The 26,015-nt window shown below is 37.5% G+C and overlaps 1 protein-coding gene and 1 long non-coding RNA gene across 2 annotated transcripts in view; one reads left to right on the top strand and one right to left on the bottom strand.

Moving 5' to 3' along the window:
- Nucleotides 1-26,015, bottom strand: part of LOC309510152 (NACHT, LRR and PYD domains-containing protein 12-like) — a gene marked incomplete at its 3' end in the record, with an annotated part of 757,492 nt that overhangs the window by 97,433 nt on the left and 634,044 nt on the right. The window lies entirely within an intron of this gene.
- On the top strand, nucleotides 13,035-14,773 carry LOC309510170. The gene is made up of 2 exons (XR_014210235.1): nucleotides 13,035-14,134; nucleotides 14,395-14,773. It is a non-coding gene; the product is annotated as an uncharacterized lncRNA (long non-coding RNA).

Below are 26,015 nucleotides of genomic sequence, written 5' to 3'. Positions count from 1 at the left end.
AAAATTTGACTCCTATAAGGTTGAGAAGATTGTCATTTCCATTTTTTTAAAGTGTTAGGTCAACACCAGAACAGTGTAGAAGTTTAACTCTGCCAGTGTTTGCTACAAAGCTGCACCCAGCTCTGTAACAGTGTTGTTGTTCTCTGCATTGGTGTTAAAATTTTACTCTCTTAGTGTTCATATTGTTACACTGTGTCGGTGTTGCGAGAGGCAACACTTTTGAAAGTGTTGAACTAACACTTTGTGGGTGGTTCCCATATATACACTTTCAAAGTGTTGAAATTAACTCTATTGGTGTTGATTTCCGGATTTCAAATTTACTGTGATCAAATTATGTACTACATATTACAGCATTGTTTCAATACAAGACATACCAATGGACTCACGCACCTTTCTGTCTTCTTTGGGCACCAGATGTTCCTTCCTCACCCGAAACAAAGGACTTATTCGATTAGCTTGCGTTGATATAGGACTGGTCTTCCTTCTCTGCTGTAAAACAAGAAAGTCTCGACTTACTCTATGTGCAATAACTATTGTTCTTGAAACATAAATTAAGACAGTTATAAATAAGTTAATTTACCATACGATTCAGGAGAGAACATTTGATGAGTAAATACTGATTGCAATATTCTAAAAAATAAATAAGCAAACTTAAGAACAATTCAAATTCCCTAACATAGGGGTTTATATAAACTGATATTCTAATATAAGTAAGAAGAATTTAATAGCAGGGACTGTATCAATTTTCTTTAAGGATTTACAAAATAAAGAAAAGTCCGTTTTTAATGCATTCACATTTGGAAGAGATTTTGTGAAACGACATTTGTGGATATAGAATTTAACAAACAGTATAATATTATTTATCAAATATTCAACTTTTTTATTTTTCATTAAAAGTCCATATTTGATCCCATTCCAGGAAAAAAAATCAGATCGTGACGTAACTCTTTGATAGCGAGAAAGTTAACCTGCGCATGCGCGGCCCCGCCCACTAAATCCAGCGGGGTGAAGCTGGAGCTCCAGCGAGGGGAGGAGCTGGAGCTCTAGCTCCTCCCATTTGGCACTGCAGAGTACATTATATATATATATATATATATATATATATATATATATATATATATATATATACAGTACCAGTCAAAAGTTTGGAAATGTTACTATTTAATGTTTTTGAAAGAAGTCTCTTATGCTCATCAAGCCTGCAGTTAAAAAAAAAAAACTGTAATATGAAATATTATTACAATTTAAAATGATGGTTCTCTTTTTTAATATACTTTAAAATGTAATTTATTTTTGTGATGAAAAGCTGAATTTTCATCAGCAAGTACTCCAGTCTTTGGTGTCTTATGATCCTTCAGAAATCATTCTAATATGCTGATCAATGTTGGAAACCGTTGTGCTGCTTAATATTTTTTTTTATAACCTGAGATACTTTTTTCAGGATAATTTGATGAATAAAAAGTTAAAAAGAACTGTATTTATTTAGAATAGAGATCTTTTGTAACAATATACACTACCGTTCAAAAGTTTGGTAACAATAATTTTTTTTTTTTAAGAAATTAGTACTTTAATTCAACAAGGATGCGTTAAATTGATAAAAGGTGATGGTAACGATTTATATTGTTAGAAATGTTTTTATTTTGAATAAATGCTGTTTTAATGAATAAATGCTGTTAACGTTTTACTCAATGAATCCTGAAAAAAGTATTCCAAAAAAATATATTAAACAGCACAACTGTTTCCATCATTGATAATAACTGAGTATCAAATCATCATATTAGAATGATTTCTGAAGGATCATAAGACACCAAAGACTGGAGTACTTGCTGATGAAAATTCAGCTTTGCATCACAAAAATAAATTACATTTTAAAATATATTAAAAAAGAGAACCATTATTTTAAATTGTAATAATATTTCATAATATTACTGTTTTTTGTTTTGTTTTTTAACTGCAGGCTTGATGAACATAACAGACTTCTTTCAAAAACATTAAAAATAGTAATGTTTCCAAACTTTTGACTGGTACTGTATATATATATATATATATATATATATTATGGCAAAAGAGAGCAAGCAAGCCTTGTGTTGTTCCCTGCCCACGTTATATCACGGGTGGGGAGGACACACATTTCAGCTTTGTGTTGCTTGTTTGGGAGTGGAGCATGCCAACAGTCAGTTCTCGAGGGGACTGACTGTGAGCATTGCGAGGAGCTGTCCGTGAGGACGCTCCGCTCCCGCCGGCCATTCTTCGATGAGGACGGTTCGGTGCGCGCTCCCCGAGGCGCGGGTCCCGCTGCTGCCGAGGCACGGCGTCGACGCGCATCTTGGGGATCGCAAATGGATCAAACAGCGGGGTTTGAGACGGGCCCCGCCCTATCTCTGCCTTTAAACGCTCTGCGGTTTCTCCTCCCCGGGATGAGGCACTCATGCTGCGATTTCCAGTTCCGAGGAATTGGTATCGTTAGTGTTTTTGTTAAGAGAACAAAACAATTACAAATATAAAGAATAAAGCAGATGTTTATGAATAAATAAATAAACAAGTCAGCTCATAACTCTGTCGAATAAAGAGGAGCTTTTAAAAGGAGGTTTTATCTAGTGCTGTTGCTAAGTTAAATATTACTGGCCAGCCGGTTATTATGAGAGTGAAAATATAAGTAAAACTCTATATCTCAGCCTCCTCGTCGGGCAATGCCGTTTTTTCCCTATCTCCACACTGAGGTTTCGAGATCGTGGAATAAACCGGTTTCTATTTATGCGTTTAGTCCCCAAACTTCTACTATAGTAATGTTATGGGTTATGTTAAGCACTAAATGGTTTAGCTCCCCAGTACTTGAGCGAGCTCTTAACGCATTATAGTCCTTCACGTCTATTGCGATCTCAAAATACCGGCCAGTTAACCAAAATACAATAAAATATATCCAATAAAATATAGATTTTAAAGTTAAATAACCAAAATACTATGTTTGATAGTTATACTTCTAATTTTGTTTCTATTACATGCAGTTCTAACTTGAGCTGTACGTTCACACCGCCGCCGACTTGAGCTTCCAAAGTTACCGGAAGTCATTCATTCATTTTCAATGGAAGCTGGCTTCTCTCTTCTCTCAGCTGCAAGGAGCGGCAAATCCATTGGCGTCGCGTTTTGGGCGTCAATCAGAAAGTTGAAAGTAGCTCAACTTTATGGTAATGAGCTATGACGCGGTTCAGCGGCAAGCAGCGGCAAAACGCCAGAAACCAATCAGAATATAGACGTCCTTCGCGATGGCTGATTCCGGAGAAACATACGATGTAAACTTTCGTTCCTACCAAAACATTAGTTCCGAGAAAATGGAGGAGAAGTTGATCATTATCGGATTAATTGCACAGTTTAACCATAGAGTGAAAGTTTACCATTTGCATGTGTTTTTTTAGTCCTGTCAGTTTAACAGGGCGCGCTTGACAGGGCATATAAGAACGAGCAGAGAGAGAGAGAGAGAGAGAGAGCCCCGGACGCGCGCGCGCACTCACTATTAATGATAATAATAATAGCTAATTATTATTTTTTCCCGACCAAATGTGACCAAAACGGTTATAAAATGCTGTCGTTATAACAAGTGAATTTATTCTTTTCAGATTAAATAATTGTTAGTTTATTTTACAGTTCTTTAAAGTAGGTAATGCAAAACCCTAATAAGAAAAACTGGTAACTCCTTTAGTGTTGTTTTTTATTTGTAAATAGGTGTTCCATCAACACCAGGATGGTGTAAAATTTGACTCCTATAAGGTTGAGAAGATTGCCATTTCCATTTTTTTAAAGTGTTAGGTCAACACCAGAACAGTGTAGAAGTTTAACTCTGCCAGTGTTTGCTACAAAGCTGCACCCAGCTCTGTAACAGTGTTGTTGTTCTCTGCATTGGTGTTAAAATTTTACTCTCTTAGTGTTCATATTGTTACACTGTGTCGGTGTTGCGAGAGGCAACACTTTTGAAAGTGTTGAACTAACACTTTGTGGGTGGTTCCCATATATACACTTTCAAAGTGTTGAAATTAACTCTATTGGTGTTGATTTCCGGATTTCAAATTTACTGTGATCAAATTATGTACTACATATTACAGCATTGTTTCAATACAAGACATACCAATGGACTCACGCACCTTTCTGTCTTCTTTGGGCACCAGATGTTCCTTCCTCACCCGAAACAAAGGACTTATTCGATTAGCTTGCGTTGATATAGGACTGGTCTTCCTTCTCTGCTGTAAAACAAGAAAGTCTCGACTTACTCTATGTGCAATAACTATTGTTCTTGAAACATAAATTAAGACAGTTATAAATAAGTTAATTTACCATACGATTCAGGAGAGAACATTTGATGAGTAAATACTGATTGCAATATTCTAAAAAATAAATAAGCAAACTTAAGAACAATTCAAATTCCCTAACATAGGGGTTTATATAAACTGATATTCTAATATAAGTAAGAAGAATTTAATAGCAGGGACTGTATCAATTTTCTTTAAGGATTTACAAAATAAAGAAAAGTCATTTTTTAATGCATTCACATTTGGAAGGGATTTTGTGAAACGACATTTGTGGATATAGAATTTAACAAACAGTATAATATTATTTATCAAATATTCAACTTTTTTATTTTTCATTAAAAGTCCATATTTGATCCCATTCCAGGAAAAAAAAATCAGATCGTGACGTAACTCTTTGATAGCGAGAAAGTTAACCTGCGCATGCGCGGCCCCGCCCACTAAATCCAGCGGGGTGAAGCTGGAGCTCCAGCGAGGGGAGGAGCTGGAGCTCTAGCTCCTCCCATTTGGGGTGAGTATTCCGACACAGTGTAACAATATGAACACTAAGAGTAAGAGAGTAAAATTTTAACACCAATGCAGAGAACAACAACACTGTTACAGAGCTGGGTGCAGCTTTGTAGCAAACACTGGCAGAGTTAAACTTCTACACTGTTCTGGTGTTGAGACTGTTGACCTAACACTTTAAAAAAATGGAAATGACAATCTTCTCAACCTATTGTTCTCCAAAACGGTTATAAAAATGCTGTCGTTATAACATTTCATGGTGTGACACAGACTTCAGAGCGGCCAAAGCGTCAACAAGCTTCCCCGTACTTTTTGACAAGCGTCCTTGACAGGGCGGCCAGAGCTTCTTTGCAGCTCAAGTCGGCGGCGGTGTGAACGTACAGTTAGCTCTCCAGTTAGAATATTGGCTTCTTACTGACCCTTTAAAGGGATACTCCACCGAAAAATGAAAATTCTGTCATCATATACTCACCCTCATGTTGTTTCAAACCTGTATGAATTTCTTTATTTTGCTGAACAGAAAGGAAGATATCTAGAAGAATGTCAGTAACCAGACAGTTTTAGATACCATTGACTTCCATAGTATATATTTTTCCAACTATGGAAGTCAATGGTATCTAAAACTGTCTGGTTACTCACATTCTTCTAGATATCTTCCTTTCTGTTCAGCAAAAGAAAGAAATTCATACAGGTTTGAAACAACATGAGGGTGAGTATATGATGACAGAATTTTCATTTTTCGGTGGAGTATCCCTTTAAGAAACACAGAACTCACTCTTGCACTCACACTTACAATCTCTCTCACACACACACACACACACACACACACACACACACACTCAGATATGTGGTTTATGAGGACTCTCCATAGGCATATTGGCGTAATGGTTTTTCTAATGTACAAACTGTATAATCTATCCCCCTACACTAACCCTACCCCTAAACCTACCAATCACAGATTTAGTATGTTTTTTAAGCCGTTTGGTTTAGAAGGACACATATGTCCTCATAAACCATGTTTACGTTGTAAAACCCATGTCATTATACACATTTGTGTCCTCAAACCATATACAAGAACACACACGTCACACACACACACACACACACACACACACACACACACACACACTAACAATATGCTCTGACAGGAGGAGGACAGAGTAAAGGTACACAGGACCTACAATTCCCACACTTTAGCCCCGGGTCTAGCCGGACAGCCTGTGTGTGTGTGTGTGTGTGTGTGTGTGTGTGTGTGTGTGTGTGTGTGTGTGTGTGTGGTGTGGTCATTGAAAATGTGTTCAGATATATATTCTTCACAGAAAATTAGCCAAGGCCAATGAGTCTGAGTTTGAAAAAATAATTAATCGTATAATTTTTCTCTTGATAAAAAATGAAACCGGGTCCTACAGACCCGAACACCATACAAGGGTTAAAACGACACTAACGAGACGCTTAACAACACAGCGTACAAAACAAACATTTTATATAGATATCATATTCTAATTAAATGAATACTTACAATCACAGAAATAATGTCCTTGGCGATGGTCAATTTGCTGCCGCCGCAACTGCTGCTCGTGTCCGAAAGCTGAATCATACGTGTAACAGCTGTTCTAAATAAGCTACATCTGATTGGTTAATAATAATCCTATTTCAGTATCTTGCCGCACTATTGGCTCGACTGATATAGTAGGCAACCGCGTTTGCCTGCATATTTACGGGTCGTGCAATATAATTTCGGGGGAACATGTGCAATAAATGGGAGTGGCAACACTTTTCATATCGTTGAGAATAAAACAACCGTCCCAACTTTACAAATCCAGGTTCTCCCTCCATGGGGATCATCCATTTCGAAAAGTAAAGCAGATACGGAACCTCGGCCCACGCGAGATGCAATGCGATTGGTTGCTGGACCAGCCAATGGAATTAATATGTGTAATATTAATATTTAAAATTGCCTAGTCATTAGATTTGTGAATTCTTTTTCTGAAAAACAAAATTATATCATTAATCTTTTAATTATTTTGGCGAAGTTTTATATCCATAAGACAAAAATAACTCAAAAGAAACCCTCCTATATTACCTTTTATAACACTGATCTCACAATAATACTTAGAATATCTTTTAAACATGAGATCACAAAACAAAAAGCTTATAAAAACAATACAAATTTTAAAGCTTTTCAAATACATATAACTGCCCTGATATTATAAACTTTCATTTCTGTATTTATTTTATATTTTATTATTATTATGTACATTTATACTTTAGTTGTTGTTGTTATTCTTTGGTTTATACATTTTGAATTGTATTTACAGTGCCTTGTATTCATTTAGTTTTTTTGTTGCATTGTAGGCTACTTGAAATGTTTGTAATTTAACTAAATAAATAAAAAGCACAATATGTTATGTATACCATACGTAATAAGATATATTTCTAAAATCAATACTTTCAATATTATATATTATATGACGTTACTGTCACAAAAATAGCTTTAATGGTTCTGTTTTTTTGTTTTTTTTTAAGCGAGTCTGGAGGCTAATGAAATGAAACAGATGAGAATCATTTTCCCATCTAAATACAGTTGATTTTATTGTAATGTGATGAATCAGAAAAATAAACAAATATAACATTCGCTTAGGCTGTTTTTTAAATGGACCAAAACAAAGTGAAACCAACGTAACAATTTGAAGTGACCAGACCACTGACATTGATAATAAATATTATTAAAAAAATATATAAGATGGCACCACAAGACGGCGTTCACTTGCAGAGCAAATTTAGCACGTTTATAGTTAACTCAACTGGGTAGCAATTGTGAACAATTTTAATAGAGAATTCAAAAATAATTTGGATTTCTTCACCACTACTACTAACCGGTTGGATGGTGTATTAGTGATATTGAAAGCTGATTGGCCTTGATATATATGCGGAAAAGGGCCAATTTAATTATTAATTTATATGATGTCCGATTTATTTTCTCTTGTGCCTTTTTGCGCGCATTTTCCACGGGTTTTAATAATAAAACTGGTCTGAAAGAATGAAAATCATATTAAAGAAAACGTCAACATTAAGGTTGCAATTATTTAATAAATCAGAGTCGATGTGCGCGTGCATGCGTGGTTCGAATTTTAGTTGCTATGTAGGTTATGAATTCTGACTGCATATATATTTACACTCGAACCGGTCGCTGTCTGGGCGTGCATGCATGTTATGATTCGAATGTTAGTTGCTATGGCGACGCGTTTTATGAATTCTGCGATCTGCATGTATCTCTCTGCTCAACGATCGACCGCTGTCTGTTGGTTGAGAGACGAGGCGAATTAACAGACTGACTTTTGCGGAGAATTTTCTGGCCGAAACTTGCAAATTTGAAGCTTTTCTGGATTGCTGAGAGGAGACCTATATTCTTGAAGGACATCGGAGGATATATACTTTTTGAAAGCGTCATATAATTTCTTATAATACTTTTATTTGATAGTTCTTTTCTTATTTTAGAAGTAACGTTAACGTTAGTTTGTTTGATATTTTTTTCAGGGGAGTAACGTTAACGTTAACGCTATTTCTGAGGAGATTTGTATTGTATTGTATTGTCTTGTCTTGTGTTTTGTACGTTACTGATTTTCTTGCAGGTTGGCGAATGGCGATGGCTCGTAGCACTAATCGCATGATGGGTGGAAGAGGAAGTGAGTGCTTTAATTTTGTATTATTTTTTTATGGTGTGTTGTACAATGACTGACTGATCCCATTTGATCCCATTTATTTGATTCATTGCATGTGAAATAAACTTGAATTGAATTTGAGCAACTTAACTGAAGTAAAAATCTGTAATTGACCACAGACATTGATTATTGATTATGATTAAACTAACGTTATGTGATATGTGAAATATTCCATCCTTAGAGCACTCCAGATCCAGGAGAGCTGCTTTCTGGCAGACGGCTGGTCGGGAGGTTTGGAGGCCCGATTCTGATGACCGTGATCAGGATCCGCTGCCCAGAGATGGACAAAGTAAGTTACAGATACTTCTGGTCAAATATTACTCAGTTACAAGTAAAAGTTGAAAAGACTGATTTTTACTTGAGTAAAAGTACAGAAGTACTTGTTTTTAAAAGTACTTAAGTATCAAAAGTAAAAAGTAAATGTCAATGCATTGTTTTATTATTGTTTGTAATACTTACAGTACCTTATGCCTCTGAATCTATGCCTGCCTACCTACCCACCCTCATATCAATATATCATTTATTTCTAGAACACAGTTCCTGTAGTGGGATTGAATGTGAGATTGAATAAGTGCTCTCAATAACGTCCACAATAGTTTCGGGCTGTTCCCTCAAATAGTGCCCTATTTAAAGATTTTTGGCTTTTAGGATGAATATGTCAGCCACTGTTATAAGCTAGTGTGCTCCAAAACAATGACAAAATTAGCATTTAAAAGACCAAACCCAACATTGAAAATGAAAGTCAGATTGATGTCAGAATCCAACTACTTTCTACTCAAGGACCTTGACAGAAATGTAACGTTAGTGGAGTAAAAAGTATGATACTTGTCTTTCAAGTGTAGTGAAGTTAAAGTAAAATGTTTCCAGAAAAAATAGTACTCAAGTAAAGTACAGATACTCAAAAAGTGTACTTAAGTACAGTACTCAAATAAATGTACTTTGTTACTGTCCACCTCTGCCGCTGCCAGACCCGACCCAGACACAGAGCCAGGATCGTCCTGGATATTTACCATCTCTGTCTTCTGAGTTTTCTGTTTCTGTGTCCACAGGTCAGGCTCACGGGACGAGGGCGAAGCAGAACCCAGATGTTGGACGTCCGTCCACTTCATCTAACCACTCTCGCAGAGGTCAGAATAGGCTTTTAATAAAGATGTAATGGCTTAGTTTCTATTTCTATTTTCAATGGCTGATTTGTCAACTAAACCAACTAAAGTAACGATAACACTTTATTTTGATGGTCCCTTTTGAACATTCTGTCGACTATACGTAACTTTGCAACTACATGTCGACTAACTCTCATTAGAGCATCAGTAGACTCTCTCCTTAATATGAACTATGATGATATTTTAATCATTGTTTTAACTATGTACGAGGCACTGCGAGTGCGAGCTGACATCGCGTTTGTCTCTCAGGCTTGCTTTCACTGCGTGATGTGTCAGTGCAGTTATAGATGTCCCCAAATTAGTTTTTGTCTTATATTTATATCATATTATGTTGTTATATTAGAATATCACATGATCAAGAGTGCCGTTTTCTTTTGCACAATTGCAAATGTGCTATTTATTTTATACAACAGTTAAATGAACAATAAAGTTAACATTGTGAGTTACTTTTTGGACACAATATTGTCAATTTTCACTTTATATCGCCGACGAGAATTTCATAATGAAGCCGTAGTCCAACAGACAGATTTGTTTTTTACTGAAATCCGCGTTTTGAACGAATCATTTTAACGATTCAATGAACAATCACTTGTTTTCTGAATGAATCAGCCGTTTGAACCATAGACTTCATATAGATAGACGCCCTATCGACCGCTACTGCCTACTGGCGCGGGTGAGCCGTGGGGCCGCCATCTTAGACCGGTCACCCGCTCCACTCAGTGTAATCTGTATGGCAGGTGCAATGAGCTGTCAGCGCATTTAATTAATCATACCTCACTGAATACCGAACTGATTTTCACGCGGGTTTGTTTGCTGCAAAGGTCATTCATGTAGCTATTATACAGGACACATGGTTCGGCGTATTTTAATATTCATAGTAGGCTTAACAGTAATATAATATTCTGATATAAGATATAAAGTGACCAGACGTCCAAAATCAAAATATGTGATGTAGGATATAAGCTATTTTATAAATCACACACTATAAATATGATAAAGAAGCAGAAACAGATAGTTGCAGTAAAGTAAGATATTTTAAGTTGAATAAACGTGTGTGTTTTACATTTACATTGCTTCCTGATATCAAGTGCGCAAACACAAATAACCTATATTTATATATATATAAAACAGTTATGTCCGGTCGAACAATGTATGAATTAACTTAAGATTGGATTGCGGTAAAAGTAAGTTTCGTGCCTCTTACAAGTGCTTTCGAACTTCTTTCTGATCTGAATGGTATGTGGAAAACACTTGAGTTGAGGGAGGGAGAAAACACGCAACTGAATGCCTTTTCAAGCGTCTCAATACTTGAAAAACCACAGGAAACTACTTTTAAACACGAAATTACTTGATTTACAGAGGGTCTATTGGCACGTTTATAAACGTTAACGTTACCTGAGGTAATTTTCCTGGACCTTTTTACAGAAGGTAAAAGTCGCCGTAATCTTTACTGACATTGTCCAAAATGATTACTGAGATGGCACATTCGGACGGGACTAAAATAACCGAGAAGCTCTTGTAATTATTACTTTACCCCACCTCTCCATGTCAGGTGAACACCGGCTGGTGCAGTAAACATTGCCTAGCTAACGTTAGCTGGCTACGATATCAGTACAGTAATATCAAAGATCCTTGCTCCTTCTCAATTATCTGGTAATATTCTATTCACAAAAAACAACCAATAGTACGGTAATGTTAAAAGTAATCCCCCGGGCCCTATATGCGATGGTCCGCCGATTAGAACAGGAAAATACTCCACAGTGCTCTAGCATCTTCACTGCTGCCACGCAACGAAACTAGGAACACGACCGGTTTAAGATGGCGGCCGCATTTCTCAGTGCCCAGCGGCCAATAGGGCATCTAGTCTCTATATAATATCTATGGTTTGAACAAATCGGTTGAATAAATGACTCCAACAACTCGCTTATTAAGACAGTGACTTGCCGCCACCTACTGGTGGTTTTAGTTTCATATTTAAAGTATTCTTTAATTAAAACATTAAAAAACTGTACAGTAAATCATTAAATAATTTTAAAATATCATCTAATTATTATCGACAAAACGTTGAAAATATCGAGACATATTTTTGTCAATATTGCGCACCCCTAATGTACGGTATTCATTTTGATTTCTTCAGGTCTTAAAAAGGTCTTAAAAAGCCTTAAATTTGACTTTAAAAATTGTGCAGGTACCCTGTAATACTCTAATGAGAGTTAGTAGACATGTAGGTGCAATTTTACTTGTAGACAACTGAATGTCTGTTGGGAGGAGCATTTTACTATTAAGATTTGAATAGTAAAATGTAAGTTATATCATTATGTCATTGCTTAATTTGACGTCAGAGATGGGTCTAATAGTTGTTTTCATTAGTTTTTTCTTCATTTCAGAAAAAGCTCCAGAACGTCTTTGCCTCAGGATCTGGAAGGCTACGAAGGGACTTTTCAGCTGCTGTTCCGGTAGTGCTGTGACTGTTGTGGAGCCTTTTATTCCGGAACCATCGTCACCTTCTCCAGATCACTCCGGCGTCAAGCCAAATAATGGTAAATCATTATTTCTCCAACATTAACATCTAACCCTAACGGTCAACTAATACTCTACTAATACTCTAATGAGAGTTAGTAGACATGTGCAGTGTTACTTATAGACCAATTATAGGTTTGTAAACATCCGGGATGCGTGCGCATCGTGGTTGCAGAAAGACCCGTTTAACAGCTGATCCTTACACGGATACGGATAAGAATAATACTAATAGCTCGATTTAAAACATTTTATATTTAATTTTCGTAATGTTCTCCGCATATTTTTTTGACCACTTTTGGTCCCGACATGCGCAGTAGAACCTGCGTGACGCCGTGTGACGTAGGGTGATAATTCCCCTATAGACTTATAGAATGTCTTAAAGGGACCAAAATAAAGTGAAACCAATTTTTTCCAACATTCATCTGACATTTTCGGAACATTCCGAGAACATTCAAAAGTAACGTTCCAATAATGAAAAATTATAAAATAGAATGTTCCTTTAACCAAGATAAAACATTTTTGAAACGTTGAAAAAACTGGATGTTTTGAACGTTCAGGGAACATTTAGAAATAATGTTTTCTTAATTGAGTGGGAATGTTAGCAAAATGTTCTCAATAAGGCATGAGCTCGATGGCTGTCTGACACACACCAGAAACACACGCACAGAAAGCCGCTTCACAGACAGCATACGATCCAGAAAAGAATTCAATTTCACCACTTATTTCTCTTGAATTGTCAAAAACATGCAAAATTGTCAAAATGGCTGTCGTGCCGAGTATTACAGAGTCAGTTATGTCATAAATAAGACATTGCTATGCATTTACAGGGTTTCCGCGGGGTTGTAAAAGGTAGTAAAAGGTAGTAAATTAAATTATGCCAAATTAAGGCCAGTAAAAAGTAGTAAACGTCATCTGACGAGGTAGTAAATTTTCCGGTTAGATTTTCCGTTTGGCGAGTAAATCTCAAAAGGCTATCCGCCACACTGGCGGGTGAATGTTCATCATACCAAAATAGTAATAAAAAAATATTACAATTGCCGTTTGTAATGTTATGATGCCTGGAAATTAGTTAAAATCTCCTGCGAATCTAGAGCGAGCGAGCGAGCAAAAGCGCGCATGCAAACCGTGTAGCGAGCGCACGGCAGAGAGGGAGAGACCTTGCGTGTGTGTGTGTGTGTGTGTGTGTGTGTGTCTCTCTCTCTCTCTCTCTCTCTCTCTCTCTCTCTCTCTCTCTCTCTCTCTCTCTCATGCTGTGGTGACGCGTTCATATAAACGGCACCTAAACGCTGTAAAAAAATATATTATGACATTTTAATTGTTTATTAATAAACAAGTGTTTCTGTGTCAGCTGCAAAGATGAAGTTGACACTGACCCGCGATCTTCGCAGTAGTGAACGCGCCGGAGAAAAATGCATTTCTTACGGATTAGCCTATAGCCTACTTTTATTTAGTTTTGAATGGTTCTGTTTAAAAGTAGAAATTTCAAGCTTTCTGTAGATAATAGATATAGGATATTTCTAATTTGTTTAGGTCTGTGAGGCGAGTAGCCTAGGCTACCTATACGCTGAGTTTCGGTTCATGTCTGAACGTGTTGTGATTATACAAAATAATGAAACATGGATTAAAATTAAGATAAAATTAATACAAAACGAAATTCGTTTCAAAGAGAGGCTTTGTGTTTTCTGTTTGATGTCTTAAGTTTTAAGTTTTAAAAGCATCCTTAATGGAGAACGAACGGTTAGGCTACATAACATGTTTTTTTCCTCAAATGCAAACACGAAATAAAAGACAAAATACTTTTTAACAAGACAATTTTTGGGGAAAAAATATATTTATAGCTTTTGAAAAAAAATCTGGATGGATTAATAGCGTTTTGGAAAAAAATCTGGATGGATTTATAGCGTTTTGGAAAAAAATCTGGATGGTTTCATAGCGTTTTGAAAAAAATCTGGATGGATTAATAGCATTTTGAAAAAAAATATGGATTGATTTATAGCGTTTTGGAAAAAAATATGGATGGATTTATAGCGTTTTATAGCCAGGTTGTAAAAATACAGTATTGTGTATTGTGTCAATATGTCACCTCTAGTGTGTGGCCCGGCCCTTTGTTTATTTTTCTGTATTTGGCCCTCACTAAAAAAAGTTGTGAGTTGGACAGTGCTCGGCTTGTGTCTAGTGTTGAAGTTATTTGTTTATTAATGAAATACTGTTATTATAGTGTACAATTGCACTTTATTATTACACATTGTGTAGCTGTTCATTCTAAAGGTCCAGTCTGTCTTCTAATTTTTATGTAATTGTTACTCTTTGACATATTGAGTAAATCCTATGGACCAAGGCCTGTTGTGATATCTTGATTAATCCAAGTCCTATGGTAGAGTTCCCTCTTACTTGAATGTAGCTCACTCACTTGCCCTAACACACATGCACACTCACATACACCTACAGAACCTCTCCTGACTTTCTCTTTCTCGCTCTCTCTGGTTCTCTATCTCTCCCTCCCAGTGTTGAAATTAAGTTATAATTGCCTCATTAAATTGTGATTAAATATGTTATTAATTCATTTTGGAAAGATATTTCATGTCTTTACTTGTCACTTTACTTAACACTTAACACTGCTACAATTGAAGTTTGAAGCCGTGTTGGTAGTAAAAATATTGTGATGGTAGTAAAATAGGTAGTAAAAAGGTAGTAAATTCAATTTAAGAATCTCTGTATAAACCCTGATTTAATAAATGTGTTTAATAAAATATATCTATATTTAGATATGGCCCATATGATCTTTACCATTACAAGAACTGAGCCACATGTGCCAGAGTTGGCCAAATGAAGCCTGGAAATGTATGTTTTCTTTTTAATTAAAGATCAGATAAAATAAGAAAAATAACTTTAGCGTTGAATCGGAATCACCTCGTAATCGTGATAATAGTGAAATAAAATTACTATTAATATTGTGAAATAATATGTTGGGACATTTATGCAGGCATTAAGCAGAAGTCAGGTGGATAGCGTGAACAATTCCCATTACTTTAGATTTGTAACTTTACAGATAAGATTTGAATAGTAAAATGTAAGTTATATCATTATGTCATTGCTTAATTTGACGTCAGAGATGGGTTTAATAGTTGTTTTCATTAGTTTTTTCTTCATTTCAGAAAAAGCTCCAGAACGTATGAAGAAACCTGGTCGTTTCCAGAAGCGCTGGAAGGGTTTTTTCAGCAGCTCAAGAAATGTTGTGGAGCCTTTTATTCCTCCAGCAGATCCTGTTCCTGAACCATCATCGTCACCTGGTTCAGATCACTCCGGCGTCAAGCCAAATAATGGTAAATCATTATTTCTCCATCATTATTTTAAACAGTATTATCTTGTTTTCCACTCAAAATAAGGCTTGTTTTTACAGAATATTAAAATTATTTCCCCCATTATAAAATTATTTTCTCGACCAGCGCTGACATTTTTTAAATAAAACAATGGATCTAGCTACAGACACTCTACTGACTATAAGTAACTTTTCAACTACATGTCAACTTATTCTAACCCTACTAGGGCTGGGATAAACGATTATTTTTTAAACGATTAATCTAGCGATTATTTTTTCGATGCATCGATTAATCTAACGATTCATTTTTCCAGTCCGATTCGATTATCGATTATCTCCCCAATCCCCATTAAATGACTAATAGCAATTTATACATGTTAATTTACATATCTGAATGAAAAAAACATGAATTCCTTAACATTGCAATATATGTTTATTGCTCTTAAAATTCCAAAATAAAAGACTATACAAGTGCATAGTAATGCATTCTTAGTCAGAGGTAGCATTCAATAAAACCTTAAAGCCTTGAAAACACATATAGCTTACTGAAACAAGCTTACTGAACACATAGGGCCTAGCTTACTGAAACAAGCTTACTGAACACATAGGGCCTAGCTTACTGAAAAAAAAGTTCTTCTTTCAGATGAAAATAACAACAACTTGATGTCTAGTATTCAATAAAAAAATAAAAAGGTCACCCAAAATACTTGTTTAGAGCAATTGAAAGAATACAGTAACCAATGTAAACTTGAGGGCTTTAAGCTAATACAGAGAGTGCTTTTCCAACAAAAAATAAATATAAATGAACAGTGGGAGCCAGCAGCCTGTCATGGCGTCCTTCCTGAACCAACAGAATTGAACATTTATGTTGAAAACGCATAGTCCTAGCTTACTGAAAAAAGTGCATATTTTAATTCTTCATTCACATAAAAATAACAACAACGTATAGTAATACACTCTGCCACTCACCTTTTTCTTAAAAAATAAATAAAAATACTAATAAAAAAAAGTACTTAACTAGAATTTAATAAATGGAACATTATTGTAAAGTGTTACCGATTTGTTATACACCGATTCAGACGCCTCGTGAGTTCAGTGTTGGACAGATCAGTTGTTTTAACCATTCATTAAAGTGAATCGGTTCAAATGAGTCATTAGTTCGCGAATCGGACGTGTCATTAGTGGACGTGTAGCCTACGGCAAGCGTTGTGTGATTATCCCGGCAGTTTATTTTTTACCACAATTCACACTCCGCGGTAATTCAAGAGAAAAAAATCTCCGAATGCTCCACGTGAAACTTTGGTCTTCCGCCCTTTTTCTATCGTGTCTAATGATTTTGATTAATATGCACGAGGGAGAGAGAGAGAGCAAGACAGCGCTCGTGTTGTTTGAAGACGGTGAGTGCGCGCGCGCGGCCGGCGCTCTCTCTCGTACTTATATGCGCCCTGTCAAGCGCAGTCAGTCATTCTATTCTACATCACTCACCGATCAAATAAGGCTTTGGCGGCCGCCCCCCAAAAAATTCAATGCAGGAAAACCCCTGGATGGATGGAATGATGGCCATCGCGTATCAGCGCACTTAAGGTACACACTGTGAAGTAATTTGCACACGTTTTTTAGAGAAATGAAAACAGGTCGACGAATCGACACGCATATTTTGCGTCTACGTATTTTTTGCATCGACGTCATCGATGACTTCGACGCGTTGTCCCAGCCCTAAACCCTACCAGTCTACTAATACTCTACTAATACTCTGAGAGTTAGTCGACATGTAGGTGCAATGTTACTTATAGACAACTGAATGTCTGTTGGAGGAGCATCACAATAAAGAGTTTGCAGATATTAAGCAGAGACTTTGTTACACTATTAAGATTTGAATAGTAAAATGTAAGTTATATCATTATGTCATTGCTTAATTTGACGTCAGAGATGGGTCTAATAGTTCTTTTCATTTGTTTTTTCTTCATTTCAGAAAAAGCTCCAGAATGTATCTTGGAGGATACGAAGGGTGTTTTCAGCAGCTCTTCCAGTGATGCTGTGACTTTTGTGGAGCCTTTTTTTCCTGAACCATCATCGTCACCTGGTTCAGATCACTCCGGCGTCAAGCCAAATAATGGTAAATCATTATTTCTCCATCATTATTTTAAACAGTATTATCTTGTTTTCCACTCAAAATAAGGCTTGTTTTTACAGAATATTAAAATGATTTCCCCCATTATAAAATTATTTTCTCGACCAGCGCTGACATTTTTTAAATAAAGTCTACTAATACTCTACTAATACTCTATTGAGAGTTAGTCGACATGTAGGTGCAGTGTTTCTGATAGACTTATAGAATGTCTTAAAGGGACCAAAATAAAGTGAAACCAAAGTAACAATTTGATGTGACCACTGACATTGATAATTAATATAATAAATAATAGTAAAAACAGTTTTTGATATCTGAAATGTTCCATCATCAGGCCGCTCCGGATCCCGAAGAACTGTTTCCACAGATTCCTCTCCGGGCATCACGCCATCCTCATCTTGGTCCCTCCCTGAGGCCCATGTCGAGAGAGGAAGTAGAGAGTCGTTGAATCTGTGCAGCCGAGGCTCAGACAGCGTCGAGGGGAGCTGGAGTAGCGGTGGATGGGAGAGCCCAAGCGAAAAGGGTTTGTCCAGGTCCAACAGCCTCGAAGGGTTTCTGTGTCCTCCGCTGCCGGGTCAAGTTCCTGTCGAGCCAACAGAGACATCAACTGGCCGAACTGCTCAGGGTGCCGTGGAGGCTTCTCCTGTGAACGAGAGCTCAACAGGTGAGACTGAAATAAGGCTTGGCAGTGCAAAGTCTACAGATAGAGATTTAGCTATTTCATGCATAACTGAGTTTTTAAGTTTTTAACACGTCCGATCACATTTACTGTTGCTCGACCAGCACTGATATTTTTCAAATAAAACAATGAATCTAGCAAGCTAATAATTGTCTCATATTTTTCTGTTTGTTTTTCAGTGTCCTTTGAGTCTCTCTATAACGTGGAACAGTTAATTGGATCCGGAGGATTTGGCAGAGTGTTCCTGGGAACACGCAAATTTGATGGCAAAAAGGTAAATCTTACTGAATTGCACAAACATTTTGCTCTTGCATGCATCAAAACACATTTAAAACAATTTACAGATGGTTTAATACTTAATACAAAGCCAGGTGCTTGAAAACTGTTACTGTTATTGAAACTGTTTTTTTTGTGTTTTTTTTGTGCAGGTTGCCATCAAGCGGATGCTCAAGAGTGACAATTATCGTTATCTTTATATTGTAAGTTGGCCAAAACCTGAATGTGTATTGAGTTGTTTAAGTGCAGATTACTGTAGTTAATACACCCGTAGGAAGCATTAGGTATAAATGTGATCAACAAATAAGCCTAGAGGCACCAAATAACTTTGAGTGAAAAGGCTCTTTTGAACGCATCTAAAAAGATCAAAGAATAGTACATTTCAAAATGATGTTTTCTTCAGATTTTTACCCAGCTAACCTTCTGTCTGCTTCTTCTCTCTAGCCTGGGAATCCCAAACCTCTCGTCACAGAAGTGGCGCTGCTGATGATGATGAGGCTAGAACCCATAAGCCCCTTCGTCATACAACTGTACGAGTGGTTTGAACATCCTAAAGAATTCACTCTGGTTATGGAGTATCCGGGGCACTGCGAGAGCTTGTTTGACATAATCTATCGTCAACCTTGGAGTGACTGGTTCTCACGGGTCGTCATGAGACAGGCTGTGCGGGCAGTGCTACACTGCATCCATCATGGTGTTTTCCATAGTGACATTCATTCACAGAATTTCCTGTTTGAGAAAGACACGCTAGATCTCAAGCTGATAGACTTTGGCTGCGGTCAGCTGTTTAGTAGTGAAGGCTACGAGAGAAACAGATACAGGGGTGAGCATTTTGGGAGTGTGGAAACCTGAAGGTAGTGACTTACAAATTTTTGGATGATGCTTTAAAAAAAAAGCTCAACAATGTGCAAATGTCTTCCTTACAGGAGTTCTGGATTACTGCCCACCTGAAGTCTTTACAGAACCTCGATTCCACGCCGTCCCTGCAAACGTCTGGTCTCTAGGAGTGGTGCTGTACGAGTTGTCAAACGCATGTCTTCCTTTTTGTAATAGAACGGAAATCACACAAGCCGAAGTTACATTTCAGAACCCCAACTTATCCAAACGTGAGTGAATAATGATGATAACATGGATAAACACACATAAAGCAAACGAGTTGTACAGAAAGTTAAAGGTTGTAGTGTGTCAGAATTTTTATATATACTGTAGCTCAACGTACACCGAGAGCATCGCTGTTTTCAAAAATGCCAGGTCACATGGTCATGACTAACCAGCTCTCTCCTTATTAAAATGTGTACAGACTGCAGGGATCTGATTGGACAGTGTCTGGCTCGCGATCCAGCTGAACGCCCCAGCTTAGAGCAGATGTTACAACATCAATGGTTTGTTCGTACACAACGCTAGATTGGAGAAGCTGAGGAGATTCACTCGATCAGTTTCAGGTGTGTGGAAGTGTAACAAGCAGAGTAGGATTATTATCTTTTGTCTTAAATTCTGCATTATTTGTAGTGAGATTTTCAAATTTGTGTTCATTGTAATGTTCTTGTTATAGTCAAATCACCTTCATTTATATAGCGCTTGATACTATATAATAATGGTAAATCATTATTTCTCCAACATTATTTTAAAAAGTATTATCTTGTTTTCCACTAAAAAATAAGGCTTGTTTTTACAGAATATTAAAATTATTTCCCCCATTATAATATTATTTTCTCGACCAGCGCTGACATTTTTTTAAATAAAACAATGGATCTAGCAACAGACACTCTACTGACTTTAAGTAACTTTTCAACTACATGTCAACTTATTCTAACCCTCTACTAATACTCTACTAATACTCTAATGAGAGTTAGTCGACATGTAGGTGCAATGTTTCTTATAGACTTATAGAATGTCTTAAAGGGACCAAAATAAAGTGAAACCAAAGTAACAATTTGATGTGACCACTGACATTGATCATTAATATTATAAAAAAATAAATAAAACAAAAACAGTTTTTGATATCTGAAATGTTCCATCCTCAGGCTGCTCCAGATCCTGGAAAACTGCTTCCACAGATGTTTCTCCGGGCATCACATCCGCCATCGCTGCACTGACGAGAATGTCTCCCAAGCGTTGGGCTGGATGTAATAATCCACATAGCCTCTCTCTATTTACTCCCGAAATCTGAACCGCTGAAGACGAGGTGGATTAAGTTTGTTTTTGAAGAAAATGCTCCCTCAACTCTACCAAAATTCGTTTATGTCTGCGCCAATCATTTTACACCGGACAGCTTTTTGAATGAGGCTCAGTATAAAGCAGGTTTTGCAAAAAAATGGCTCCTGAAGGATGTAGCAGTGCCAACTGTTCGTGATCCAGCTACACATCTAGAAGTATGTATTACGCGTTGGTTTTCCAAATTGCCTTTGAATTTGTCAAGTTCATAATAACATGTTAGACTTATAAAGTTTGTGATAGCATATGATAGCACCATGAGTCCAGCTATGTTGTTTTTTTTTTATCGCGCTGATAGTGGAATCTTTATTTGTTAAGGACAGCACATCAGAACAGAGCAGCCAAACCAGAGATGTTGCTTGCCAGACAGACGCAAAACCGCTGACCAAGTCTGTTGGTACTCAGTCATCAATGAAGACGTTTCATGTTCGCTACAGGAGTTCAGGTATGTTTATGTATTATATGATACTGCTTATACAGAGGACCTATAACTAGTCTTGTTACACAACAAGTGTCACATAACAGTAACACACAACTACTTTGTATATTACAGGTGTCCAGACGACAGATACAGTTTCAGACATTGACAGTTTGTCACCAGCAGCTGGTTTAAAGGTCCCATGACATGACATTTTCACTTTCTGAGGTTTTTTAACATTAATATGAGTTCCCCTAGCCTGTATATGGTCCCCAAGTTTCTAGAAATTTCAATCGGTGTAAATCAAGCTTTTGCTATCTTTCTCTGCCTTTGAGAAAATGGAGGCTCATACACGCTGATCTTGAATCTCCTCTTTATGACGTCATAAGGAGGAAATGTTACCTCCCCTGTCTCTGCTTTGCCCGCCCAGAGAATATTTTCCGCCCATGAGAAAATGCGCTAGGAAGTAGGAACGCGCGCGCGCGATTTTAGTTTGTCCACGAGAGATATTATGGCTTTTGAGCGAGCGAAGCATAATAATTGCTCAATAATTGGATGTACAAATGAACACCGAAGGGTCAAATACAGAGCTGGGCTTGCTGAACGTCTGAAACTAAAGTCTGGATCACTCTCTTTGGCTCAGCTACACACCTCGGACAAGTAAGTCAACTAATGATATATAAGTGTGTTGCTTTACTGTTTATGGTTACCTAGATTGTTACACGTAGAATGTGGCTGTAACATTAGCTATGCAGCTATGCAGTTTATGTGTGTGAATACACACACTGTAACGCGAGTGTTGTACACTTCTTTGTTATTTGGATAACCGTTTTCCTGTTGGTTATATGGCGCGCGCGATCGATATCCGCATTTCAAGATCGCAGATCTTGATGTAATTGTAATAAGATAAATACAGACGTTACAGATCTCTCATGAAAAGGCAACAGTAGGTTAGCATTAGCTACATGATAATAACTGTAAACCATCCGAATAAAGTACTGTATCCAGACATAATATTTTAAACTAACCATTCGGAAACGTCCTGCTGGAGCCGCTGAGTTGCAACTTCTTCATCCGTTGCTTCTCCATCTGGATCAGATTCTGGGTCAAACTGAAATGCTTGAAAGACTGCGTGTCTTCGTGCCATTGCAATAGGCGGATCTTTTGTGACGTCATTGTTTATGTTTGTCGCGTTGCATCATGGGAATCGTGTGGCAGGAAACACCGCTAGATACCTCTAATTTGATTGTTTTGCACGTTTGGAGGAGGATTTAGAGAAAAGGATGGTTCACTCTTGCTGTGTGGTCGAGTAGTCTACGGCTCGTTGGGGGCCTGATAAAAAGTTTTTTTCGAATTCCCTCCGAAAAGGATCGCGAAAAACGAAAGAAATGGTTGCGTGCAATTAGGCGATTGAACCTGGACGCTCCGAAGAAAGCCTGGATTCCTGCAGCTAACGTTACTGATCGAGTTTGTGAGGCTCATTTTGTTCATGGTAGGCCTAAGTCTTAGTGACTATGTATTTATAGAAGATTGAATAAAAAAAATAATAAAACTGAGTCAAATCAACCGAGTCATATGTTTTCGCGTTCTGATTCAGGTGTCCCAAACCGCGATCCACAGCACCCAGACTATGTTCCTCACATCAAAATGGGCTATTCTGGATCGCAAAACTTAAAAGCAAAAGAAAAGGCTGTTCTAACCTCTGCTTTTAGCACGATCACTGCTTTCTGTTTGGCAGAAAAGATCGGCCCAACTTTTTGAAAAAACAAAATAATCATAGGCCTCCAGACTTTTGAAAGCCTTTAATCTTTCATGAGTGAAGGGTCCAGGGGTTTCTATTAAATAAGAATAAATGTCTCCCCAGCAGATTGGTGGCCAAGACACGGGCAAGTCGGACCAACGTTTTTTGTCATCCCAGATCTCATATGGGCTTTGAATAACTTCGATTTTGTCACCAATACAAATTTTGAGCTTCTCTCCAAACCTCCTCCGGTCTTCAGATGTTAAAGTGCTTATATATTGTGGATTTCGCCCGCTAACTCTCTTGAAAGTGCTCGTCGCGTCTTTACTGCCCGCAATACTGTTTGTTTTGTTGCCACACAACCACTCGCGCATGCGTACAAAGATGTCAACAAAGATCCTCCTATATCCAACGTAAACATGCACGCCACGGTACCGTTGCGCAAGATGGTCAAGGCCACACCCACCCTCCACCTTGCGCCACCTTTCTCCTCCTTATTAGTATTTAAGGCTACAGACACCGAAACGGCCTGTCTGAAGGAAGCTCATTCTGGGACTGGCTTGTAGTGGCTATAATTCTGCACCGAGGCTGAATTTTTGGGAAGAGATTTCAGATACAGTACTAGGGACCACTAAGGCCTATATTAAAGCCTACAAAAAGTAGCATGTCATGGGACCTTTTAATATTTAGGACCTCTACACCTATAAAGTGGCCATCAAAGAGACCTCGTGTGGAACTGGAGGAAGAGGATGACGAAGAAACCCTAATGGACACATCATCTGTAGTAGCACCTGAAGAGCAAGATTATACATTTGATCCAGCAGAGACGGACACAACTTTAACGGAGACAGCAGACATGTCGTAAGTTTCAAAACTGTCCATTTGTTTTAGAACAGGGGTGTCAAACTGAGTTCCTTGTTGGCCACAGCACTGCAGAGTTTACCTCTAATCATTATTAAACACACCTGAGGCAGCTAATCAACTCTCTAAGGCTCATCAAAAAAGTTCAAGTATGCCTGTTGATCCTTCTGGAACTGAGTTTAACACCCCTGGTTCAGAATTGTATTATTTTTATTATTATTATATTTTGTTACTTTTGTATTTAATATTTGTTAACCAGTACGAGTTTTTGTTTCTTAGTGCTCAAGCAAAATGGCAAAATGAGACGCTAGATCGCCTGAGTGAAAGGGAAAGGGTCATCGTTGGAGGTGACATGAGGGCTGACTCACCAGGTACATAGTTGTAAATAAGAAGGATGCATGGATGCTCGGGTATTTTCCGGATCATGAAGCATAACATGCATAGGTAGTATCTAATAGGGGTGTAACGATACATCGATATAACGTCTAACGATACGATGCATCGATTCCACTCTTAAAATATCGATATACACCTTTATTTTGACACTCCACATTCTCACGTAACATCCTTCCGCCAAAGCGCACATTTTCGTTTACTCACCAACCGCCTGCCGGTGTGTCTTTATAACATTAATCTCCTCATCTGAAATAGACGCCTGACAAGACTGACTAAACCCTACGTTTTTTCACAAAAGCCGGTTGTCCGCTGTCAAGGCATCGCGAGTTCATGTTTTACAGAGCAGAGACAAGCACTCGCACCCTTGTTGGTGAACGCGAGTCCGTTTTAGCTACTCAGTGCGCAGTATTCAGGTCAGATGTCACTTTGAAAAGACGCGCTGGCTAAGAGGAGTTTCGTCAAAGCTGACTAAGTGATCGAGGGTGGATAATTTCAATGAACTCGTGATATCTTCTTCAGGGTGTAAAAGGAAAATAAAACCGGAAACATTTTCACAGAACCTTACTAAAGCAGTTCGTTTAGTGGTGAGAGAAAAGCTCTCTGTACTGCGTGTACGTTATCACAACAACAAAGTTTGTCAGGCGTCTATGTCAGCTGAGGAGATTAACGTTACGAAGATTAACCGAGTGTTGTATTATTTATCATAGCAATTACTTGATTTAGTTTGACTCAGAGAAATGTGAATCTGCTCTGCAAAAAAAACAAAAAACTTTTAACATATTAAAGCATACTTTCAATTAACTTTGATTTTGTAATTTACCTGTATTTAAGTTATTATTATTATTATTAATCAAAACAACCCAGCTGCAGTTTGATTGATATTACTTGGAATGCACAATAATAATAATAAAAAACATGATTTATGAAAATGAACAAGAACGGAGTACTTGCAAATTACCTCTTCTGTTGTAAATGTCCCAATTGGGAGAGAGTGTGCAATTTTCAAAGAGTTTAATTAAACATTCATGTTATATATTTTGGTTGCATTTGTGAGTTAATAAAAACGTAACTGGTTGTGTGAACATAATATCTAAATATATCGATTAATCGATCGATATAGCCCTGAATCGAATCGAATCGAATCGTATCGTAGAATTTTTTGAAGTATCGGCAAATATCGTATCGCTGGCTGAGAGAATCGATATCGTATCGTATCGTGATGAACTGTCCGATTTACACCCCTAGTATCTAACTGAATTCAATGCACTCGTGGTAATAATGCTTTGTGTAATATTACTTTCAAAGGCCACTCTGCAAAGTTTGGAAGCTATACATTGATGGACCTTCAGACCAACACCGTTGTGGACACACCAGAGCTGGTTCAGGTGGGAGAGAAGAAATATCACTATTTAAAAAAATTACATTTTGAGAAGTTTAAAACTTCTGGTTTGTCTAAGTTGATTGTTTCGTTCCCTATACTTGTCTATTTCAGAGTAACGAAGTGGGAGGAAGCTACCACATGGAAAAAGGATTACAGAGGAGCCTTGCCCTGTTGGAAGCTCGTGGTGTTACTCTGGAGTGTATTGTAACTGACCGCCGAATTACAGGGGGTACTGGGGGGTACTATACCCCCCAATGAAGACCCAGTAGGGGACAGAAATATCAGTTTTGGGGGGGTCAGATAATTTTTCTGATATTGTGAAAAAATATAATTACAGTTACAATACAAGTCAACTCCTATTTTCACTGTAGGAACATTTTAATGTAAAGCGA

Source organism: Leuciscus leuciscus, assembly GCF_965113295.1.
Source record: "Leuciscus leuciscus genome assembly, contig: SUPER_11_unloc_3, whole genome shotgun sequence".
NCBI classification, from domain to species: domain Eukaryota; kingdom Metazoa; phylum Chordata; class Actinopteri; order Cypriniformes; family Leuciscidae; genus Leuciscus; species Leuciscus leuciscus.
The sequence above is the reverse complement of the archived record's forward strand: the minus strand, read 5'-3'. Positions and strand labels throughout refer to the sequence as shown.